The sequence below is a fragment of the Microtus ochrogaster genome, chromosome 1 (genome assembly GCF_000317375.1).
Source record: "Microtus ochrogaster isolate Prairie Vole_2 chromosome 1, MicOch1.0, whole genome shotgun sequence".
NCBI classification, from domain to species: domain Eukaryota; kingdom Metazoa; phylum Chordata; class Mammalia; order Rodentia; family Cricetidae; genus Microtus; species Microtus ochrogaster.
The window spans coordinates 42,557,599-42,566,849 of record NC_022009.1 but is presented as its reverse complement, the minus strand read 5'-3'; positions in this window follow the sequence as shown (position 1 = coordinate 42,566,849).

Genomic DNA, 9,251 nt, shown 5'->3' with positions numbered 1-9,251 from the left:
CACACAAACACACTCTGGAAGGGAAAGGTTTGCAGAGGAAAGACAGAGGTGTGGCTTTCAGAAATGGGCTTTATAGGAGGCAGAGGGCTTGCGGAGTCCAGAGTGCAAGCTGCCTCCAACAAAGAGGTTGAACCAAGCTCTGAACAGCTGAAAACATAAGAAAGCAGGTGGGGCAGGCAGAGGAAGCTCTTCAGGAGAACCCCCTGGGAATTTCTGTGCCCCTACCCGAGCAGCCTGGTAGCTGTGGAGCCCACAAAATCTCCATTGTTCCTGCTGTCCCTACGGCTGGTTCTGGATGTGTGTAACCACTGCCGCGGTTAAATCCAACCTCCATCTTATTGCCGCCATCTGAGACATTGTAAGCAACTTGAACCCATGGTTTTGCAGACCACCATGGCCCTGAATATTAAAGGTAAAGAGACCCTGTGTGGAGCCAAGGGCCCAAGAAATGGTAATCGAAAACAAGGTCCTTTAAGTTTCTATTATTTCAAAAGTATTCTGTACTTTTGAGATCGTAATTTTTATTAGTTCTTTGAGAATTTCATACAGTGCGTTTTGATTGTATCCTTCCTTCTTCACCTCTTCCCACATCCACCTCCCTTCCCCATCTAGTAAACTTTGTGCCACCACCCCTCCCCCCTTTTTAACCCATTAAGTCCAATTTGTACTGTCTATGCGTTCTAGCACTGGAGTGTGGTCCATGTATGGGAGCTACACTTAGGAAAACAAAACAGAAAAACTGATTCTCCTTTCTGAATCAATCACCCACAGCGTCGTGGCTGGTGTGGATACTTCATGGCCACCTCCTCTTTCCATGCTGAAATCTGGTCTGTCTGGAGCTTGTGCAGGGCTTGCGTTGTCGCTATAACTGCTGTAAACGCATAGGTGCACCTGCCCTGCTGTGCCCGAGACATTGTTTCCTTGTAGCCATCCACTGCTGCTGGCTCCCTTAACCTTTCTGTTCCCTCTTTCACCAGGGTCCCTGGGCCTTGGGGACGAGCTGTGACATAGATGTCCTACTGAGCATCCTGCTGTCTCTTATTTTCTGCACCGCGACCAATTGTGGGTCTCTGCCATCCAGCAGTTATTACGGCAGCTTCTCTGACGAGGCCTGAGAGATGCAGTACTCTAAGTGGAGAAGTCATCAAGAGTCGGGTTTAGCCATTTATCAGATCAATAGCAGCCAGGTCTCCCCTCACACCTATGACCTGACTAGCTTCGGGTACTTAGTCCAACAGTGGCGCTAGATATGTGTTTCATTTTGTGGAGAAGGGCTGGATTGTAAACAAAAATACCTGAGCACTGTGGGAGAAAAAATAAAACTCACAATATAGAATAATAAAGAGATAAACCAACAAATCACCTGTAAAGTCATGATAAAACACACCCCTGTCATCTCTCTGAGCTCGCCATGCCTGCCACTGTCTATTCGTGTTCCGGGGATCACACTGAGCACAGTCTTATCTTGTCCCTCCTGCCCCTTGCAGTCAGCTTCATATTACACACATTTCTGCAAGTGGCAAAGTTATTCCGAAAGCAATTTTTGCTGTGCATTGTGTGAACATATATGAATTTGTTTTCCTTCGCTTACCCTCCAGCCTTTAGGCATCTCTCTTGTGTTCTCCCAGAAACGCCACAATGCCATCTCTCGGCCTCCTCTGGCTCCTATTCTTCTTGACAGGGACATGCTCCTGGAAGGAAGAACATACCCCGCCCTCTCCCCTTCCAGTTCCCTCTTCTGTCAAGGCCTCCTTCCCTCCTTCAAACTCAACTCCATGTGGTGTTTCTCCCTTGGCAACTTTGATGCATAGCTTTTCTAGGTGATGGTTCTGTATGGTGACACTCCTGGGACTTGATGGCCTTCCTCAGGTGATGCAGCTGCTATCTGAGTGACCTTGGGTGAGCAGGGGTGCCTGCTGTGCCCTCCCTGACCTCAAAATCTGCACTTGTAAAGTGCAAATGAGAGCACTTCCTCTCGGGGTTGAATGGGGAGTAAGCCCGGGCTACAGACTGTGAACCTCCTAGCCCCAGAACCTACCCTCTGAAAGGCTGTAAAAGCTCAGCCTTCTGAAGGTCTGTCGTGCCACCACAAGTGACAGTCTCAGCCTGACTTCATGTGACAGGCCTCAGTCAGAATGTAGGCCTGGTAAAAACATCATATAAAATCTCCAGGCTATGTGTATGAAGTGTCCTTGAAACAGAAATGAATTTTTGACATTGACTTTAGTCTTACTCCCAAGACATCATAATCTGTGTGCGAATATCCCAGAATCTGAAAATCAAACCAAACCAAATTCTAAACAGCTCCATTCACAGCATTTTGGGGTACAGGGTGCCCACCCCATGGCTATAAAGTACTTAGAACACAGTGAGCCATGCGTAAAGGTGTCTGTCCAGAATAGTTTAAAAATTATATTGATTTAGTTCTAAAGAAATTTCTGTGGCTGAATGGTTAGAAAAGCAATACTGTTATTGCGGAGAACTGGAGTTGGGTTCCTGGCAGTGTTGTTGGATGGCTCACCAATGCCTGCAACTCTGGCTCCAGAGGGTCTGACACCTCCAGGCCCTCCATCCTCTGTGGCCTTCTGTGCTCACATGCACAGACACACAGTCACATGCACATTTAAAAATGTAGCAAATATAAGAAAGAAATGTCCCATGACATTTTCTATTCTTAAAAATAGTAGAACATTCTCTGTCTCTGTGTGTGTCTGTCTGTCTCTGACTTTCTCTCTGTCTAACACACACACACACACACACACACACACACACACACACAGCCTTCCAGCAGAGCACACTGCCCACTCCTTAGAGCACAGAAAATGTGAGCTGATGAACGGCTGGAGCTCAGTTCTGTTGACATCACCATCACACAGCATTCTGCTCAATGGAAATGCTAATAAAATCGTTCCTCGTAATGAGATTTTACATCTACTATCGTGTTTATTTATAGACATCATACTCACATGCATTTTGGAATTCTATAAATCAAACCTTATTTTATCTAAGGGATACTCATATCGACCAAAAAAAGAAGGAGCGATTGCAGAGCCATCTTAAATAATTGCCGTATGTTGAGCTGGAGAAGCTCTTTCATCAGACAGAAATGACGTCAGCTAATTGGATGGTTAGGAGGGCGGCAGAAGGCCTTCATAGAAGTCACGATGACAAGAACCCACTGTAGAGAAGGGAAAAACATCTTCGTTAGTCTCCCATAAGCCACATTTTCAACACACAGACTTAAGAAAGTTCGCTTTCCAAATCCTCTCTGGCCCCACACGAAAGAGTTGATGACTTCTATGCAGCAGACTGGGGCCTTTAAAAAAAAATGAAGAAGAAATACAAGGAATGTTTACTCTAAGCGAAACATCATGGCTCCAACACATCAGCTTCGGGACATTCTCCCGGCAGATGTTTTGATTTAATCCCTCAACTTCCAATAAAACTGAAGTTTTATTTCAAAGGGCAATTTGTAATTAACTTCTCAACTGGTGGCACTGGTCTCTTTCAATACTACCAACAGTTTCAAGCATAACCTAATGATAATAATGATAATAGTAATAGTAATAATAATAATAATAATAATAGGCCTTTGGAAAATACTTTCTCCATTCCATCTGAGTGTGTGCCCAGGAGTACCAAAGTAAATGAGATGGAGCCAGGCTGATGTATAAAAGGAGGGATGGAAGAGGCAGGGTTGCAGCTCAATTATTCTGTTGTCTTTTGAAGATAGACCTTGGAGAGATAAAGGCATATCCCAATTCCACTATCAGACACACAGACAAATAGTTGGATATATGGATGATAGGTAGATAGATAGATAGATAGATAGATAGATAGATAGATAGATAGATGAATGGATAGATAGATGGATGGATAGACACATAGATAAATAGATGGATGGATAGATGGACAGATAGATGGATTGATGGATAGATGGATAGATAGATGGATCGATGGATAGATGGATGAATAGCTAGAAGATAATAGATGAGAGAAAGATAGTAGATGCAAATGTATATGAACACAGTCATGGACATATGGATATCTGATAGAAGGACAAAGAAATGACTTATTTTTTACACTTATTATGTGTGTCTATTAATCATCCATCTATCTCTACCTATTGATTATCTATCTATTATCTATCAGCCATCCATGTATCTATCATTTATCTGTCAACATACCTATCACTGATCTACCTAGTTCTTTATTGTCTATCTGTCCATCTGCCTGCCTCTCTAAAACTTGACAGGTCAAGATGAAGACAGCCAGACAGTGGTTTTATTTTCTAAAGTCTTTCTAAAGAGCAATTTGGACAAAAAGTAGAAAAAGCACAATGTTTATATTGGGAACCTATCAGTGTGTAGAAAAGGGAGGTTGAGAAAATTCCGCTCATTTTTTACAGGTCTGCTGAACTTTGCCAGGAACCAGGCTAGGTACTAAGTAACAAGCCTCCAGTAGGACTCGGCTTCCTTTGTCTGCCAAGCTGGACTGCTGGAAACTCACACGGGTGTGGAAATTCGAGCCACACAGAGGGTTCCCCGAGTGTGACTACTGAGTTTATTCAGGCAGCTGTTCTCTGGACTCAGCCCCACAGCTACAATGTAGCGCTGAGGTGAGCACAAAGAGTTACCAGAGCCGCCTCAGGAGAGTCCCTGTTTCCTGACTACCAGGCTCCGGGACACTCCTGCCCTTCTTGATGAAAATGGTGAACCTTGCACCCTGCCTTTTCCTGGCTCCTTCTTCTCATTTGGAGAGTTTAGCTAGTTTATCAGGTGAGGGCACAGTGTAGGCTGAGAAGAACTGAATCCACCTTCTGGCTGCAGGGACTCTGCCCTCTGAGAGAAAGAAGTCTAACTCAATACACAGCCCGAGAGGCGCTGGGGCAGGGTGACTGAAGACAGGGAACTACCTGAAGGAGGGAGGCAGCCCTTCCAGGCTCTCAGGCAGGAAATAATTCTTTCCATCCCCAGAATCTGTAAAAACAAAACAAACAAACAAGAAGACCCACGTGTGGAGGTATTGTGTACGCATGATCCCAGAGTTGGGAGGAAGAGACAGAGCCAGCCCTGGGGTCTGCTGCCTAGCTGAGTCACAAGGTGAGTTCCAGGCCACCAAGAAACCATGCCTCAAAAAGCAAGGACGGTGCCTAAAGAATGACACCTGAGTCATCCCCTGGTCCTACAGACGTGTACACAAATGTACATGTACACCTGCGCACACACATACATGTAAACACACACACACATACTCGAACTGAGTAAGAATTTGCTTTCTGGTCTCTGAGGGGCGTTCTTCCTCCTTCTTCGCTTTTCGTCTTATTGAGACAGCCTCACTGTGTGGCCCAATCTGGCCATAAACTCGAGATGCCTCCTGAGTGCTGAGGTTACAGGCGAGTGCCACCACATCCAGCTGCATTTGCTGTGCCGAATTTCTGGCAGTACCGGTTTGTTCCTGATTCCTTATTATTGTCATTTTATTTCCTTTTCATTGTACACAGTGATGGGTTTCATAAGGACATTTTCATGCATGCTTATTTGTTTCTAAGTTTACAGGCATTTAAATGGGGCCAAAAATGACAACAGAAGCAGCTTTTACATGTTCATAGGTTCCATGACGGCAAGAAGCCTTAGCCTATGGCATCTGCCTGGAGCTCTAGATGGCAATGGGCCCGAACATGTAAACACACTGACCAATAGGTGTAGAGTTCATGCAGACTGCCGCGCCGCCACAGTAGACTGTGCCCCTAGCCTGTTAAACATCAAGACAGAAGCACAGCTGAGAGCCAGCGACCTGAGAGAGGATGCTGATGCAATGGGACAAGGATTACCTAGTCTGAGTGCATTGGGACATCTCTGGATCATCCAGTACTTTGGTTAACTGAGTTCCCCAGGAATTTACCAATCCCAGGGAAGGGGTCCTCACACAGCAGGCGCTGAGAGTGCCGGTGAGCAGAGCTCTTGCCTTTAAGGAACTCAGGCTCCTGGGAGCTGGAAAGAATGGAGGAACTTACATGAGTTTGCATTTGGGTAGTGGAGAACAAGACAAGAGAAACAGGACATCGGAAGGGATGGCTACTCTTTATTCAGCGCTGGAATGTGGCATCTTGATCCAGAAGCATCTTGATAGGGGACATTGGTGATCAAAGGTTCATGTTTCAAGTAGGGATAAGAATGAACCCAAACTCATGGGCAGAAACATTCTGAGAGTGCTTGAGATGCAGCGCCCATGTCACCAAGACTGGAGTGAAGTGCGGCAGAAGGACCCTGTGCCGGAGAGGAAGACACAGGATCCAACAAGCCATCAGCTCCCAGCGTTATCTGTAAGGTGAGAGAGGGTGGGAGACTTGGGGTGTTGAGCTTGACCTGAAGTAGATTTGCAACTAGTCACCTCAGGTACTCTTCAGCATAGACTCAGCTGATGGGGAGCATGGAGGTTAGGGGGACAGAGTGAGTGGCAAGAGAGTAACAGGAATGGTGATTTCTAGAACAAAGCCATAAGCAGTGGAGTCAGGGGATGTAGTCGTTGGCTTCTAAATATTTTGAAGGAAAACACCGATAAGCATTCTGGATTTTGAATTCGAGAAGAGCACCCAGTGAGGGGCTGTGGAGGCTGGAGGCATCCAGGGAGTGCTCTGGACTTCTCAAGGCCCCGTAGAGGTGAGGATCAGACAGAATCTGGGGGACACAGAGGAGAAGGCGGAGTGCGAAGGCAGAGCCTGGCTTCTTCCTCCAGGATTCATTTTCAGCTTTCCACTGTGGATTCCCCAGTGTCCTAGTTACCTGCTTATGGTCTTGAGAAGATACCCAAGAAAAGTTACCTGAGAACAGAGGGTTTATCTCCGTTGAGGCTTCAAGGGCAGAGTCCATCATGCCAGGGCTGTCAGGCAGCCAGGAAATAAAGGCAGATGGCTACATTTGTGTCAGTTAGAAAGCAGAAGCACCTAAAGTTTGGAGCCCAGCTCCCTTTCCTTTCCTCCTTCTCCTCCTCCTCCTCCTTCCTCCTTCTCCTCCTCCTTCTTTTTTTTTTTTTTCACATCTCAACTAACAGAACCTAAAGTTCACAGATGCACCCAGAAGCTTGCCCTGGAAGTGATTGTCGATCCTGTCAAGTTGACAGTATCCACCACTACACCCTCAAGTGCTGCCTCTGAGTCCTGTGTGGCCTTGAACATGATCTGAAGGTGATGGCGTTCAAAGCCCCTCTGCTACAGTTGACAAGCACGCAAGTGATTAAGGGAATACCCCAAGATGACAGAGACTGGCTACCAGCAGGCGTGTACAGAGGCTCACAACTGCTGCCACCCAGGAGGCCTGTTGACATCACATGTCTTCCTTAGTCCAGCAAGCACTGGACTTCTGTCTCCCCATACAGCATGCTGGGTTCAGGTCAGGCAAACATAAACACATTTCCCTGTTTGTCTTTGGCTCACACAGAGCCTAGAGGGAAAGAGGTTTGAATTCTTCTCCATAGGAAACCCTGACTTTGGTGTTGACTGTTGTATAGTCATAGGTATTTTTATGACCAGAGTTATCTTTTAAAAGAGGTACTTTTATTTTGAAAATGTATATCTATGTCTCTCTGTGTGTATGCCACACATGTGTGGGTGCCCACTGATACCAGAAATGGACATGGAATGCCCTGAACGGGCATCACAAGCAGGTACTAGCTGACTGGTGTGAATGCTGGGAACAGAACTCGGGTCCAATACAAGCACAGCAAACATCATTTACTGCTGAGCCCTCTCTCCAACCCCTGCTGTTGTGCTCTAACGGGAAAGCCTAACGGTGGTTTAGGGAACTCGAAATTGATAACATAGAATTTCTGTGGAGGGTCAAGGGTGATACTGAAGGCTCCCTGGAAGAGTCAAAGGAGCTCAAATTCTTCGTCCCCAGCCCAGTGGCATGCCCCCAGGAGCATTTCGCTGCACATTTGTGCTGGATGTTCTGCTTTCCCAGGGCTCCTAATGAAGGGCCGAGAGATGGCTCAGCAGTTAAGAGTACTGTCAGCTCTTCCAAAGGTGCTGAGTTCAATTCCCAGCAACCACAACCATCTGTAATGAGAACTGGTGTTCTCTTGAGGAAGAGACCTGGTCAGTCATCGTCATCAACTTAGACCATGAAACCCAATATGGAGAAGTTCAACAGAACCGCCATGTATGGGCTGCCCATGCATGCTTCAACATTGCCAGGGCATAAATTAAATTAACAATTAAAGAAGTGCTCCTAATGTGGAGGATGCAGACCAACATTCATCCTGTATCCTGAGCGCTCCCCACCGCCCAGCCTCAGGGTTTCTCTTACTGCGTGATCCATTCCTCTCATCACTGATGGCACAGGTGCTTCTGACTGATGGAGAGTGTGGAGGCTGTGTCCCCTGCCAACAGCCTCTCCAGTCTCCAGCTACAACACCACGCTTCCATCCTCAGTGCACACACCCACCTGCCCTGCCGTCTCAGAGGGCCACCTTCCATGGATTCTTTTCTACAAGGCATCCTAATAGGTTGTGTGTTCTGTTCTGAGCAAGGACCACAGGCTAGAGGATTTGAAACAAGGTAACTTTATCCTCACCTTTCCGGAATCCAACCAGGTTTAAATGGATAGTGGGATTCATTCCTGAGCGGTGAGGGGCAGTGTACCTGAGGTCCTGTGACCTCCAGTTGTTTTCTGATGATCTTTAACACTCCTCGGCCTGTGGAAACGCCATCCTAAACTGCCTTCCTGCTGCTATGTTCTTATCCACAGTGCCTGCCTAGTTCTGTGTCCTTCTCAGAAGGACACCAATCATACTGTGCTGTAATGGCTTTATCCTGACCTGAGCACGTGCATGACCCTATTTCCTCGTAAGCTCACAGGCACTAGCTCTGGGGGTTAGTAATCCAATATCTTTTTGTCAGAAACAATTCACTTCATGATGTCTTCCCTCTGGGTCAGAGCCAGTGACCTACTACTGGCTAAACCTGGTGGGATGTATGTATGTATGTATGTATGTATGTATGTATGTATGTATGTATGAATGTGTGGATGGATGGAAGGAAGGAAGGAAGGAAGGAAGGAAGGAAGGAAGGAAGAAAGGATGTGTGGATGGATGGATGGATGGAAGGAAGAAAGGATGTGTGGATGGATGTAAGGAAGGAAGGAAGGAAGGAAGGAAGGAAGGAAGGAAGGATGGAAGGAAGGAAGGAAGGAAAGATGGATGGATGTGTGGATGGATGGATGGATGGATGGATGGATGGATGGATGTGTGGA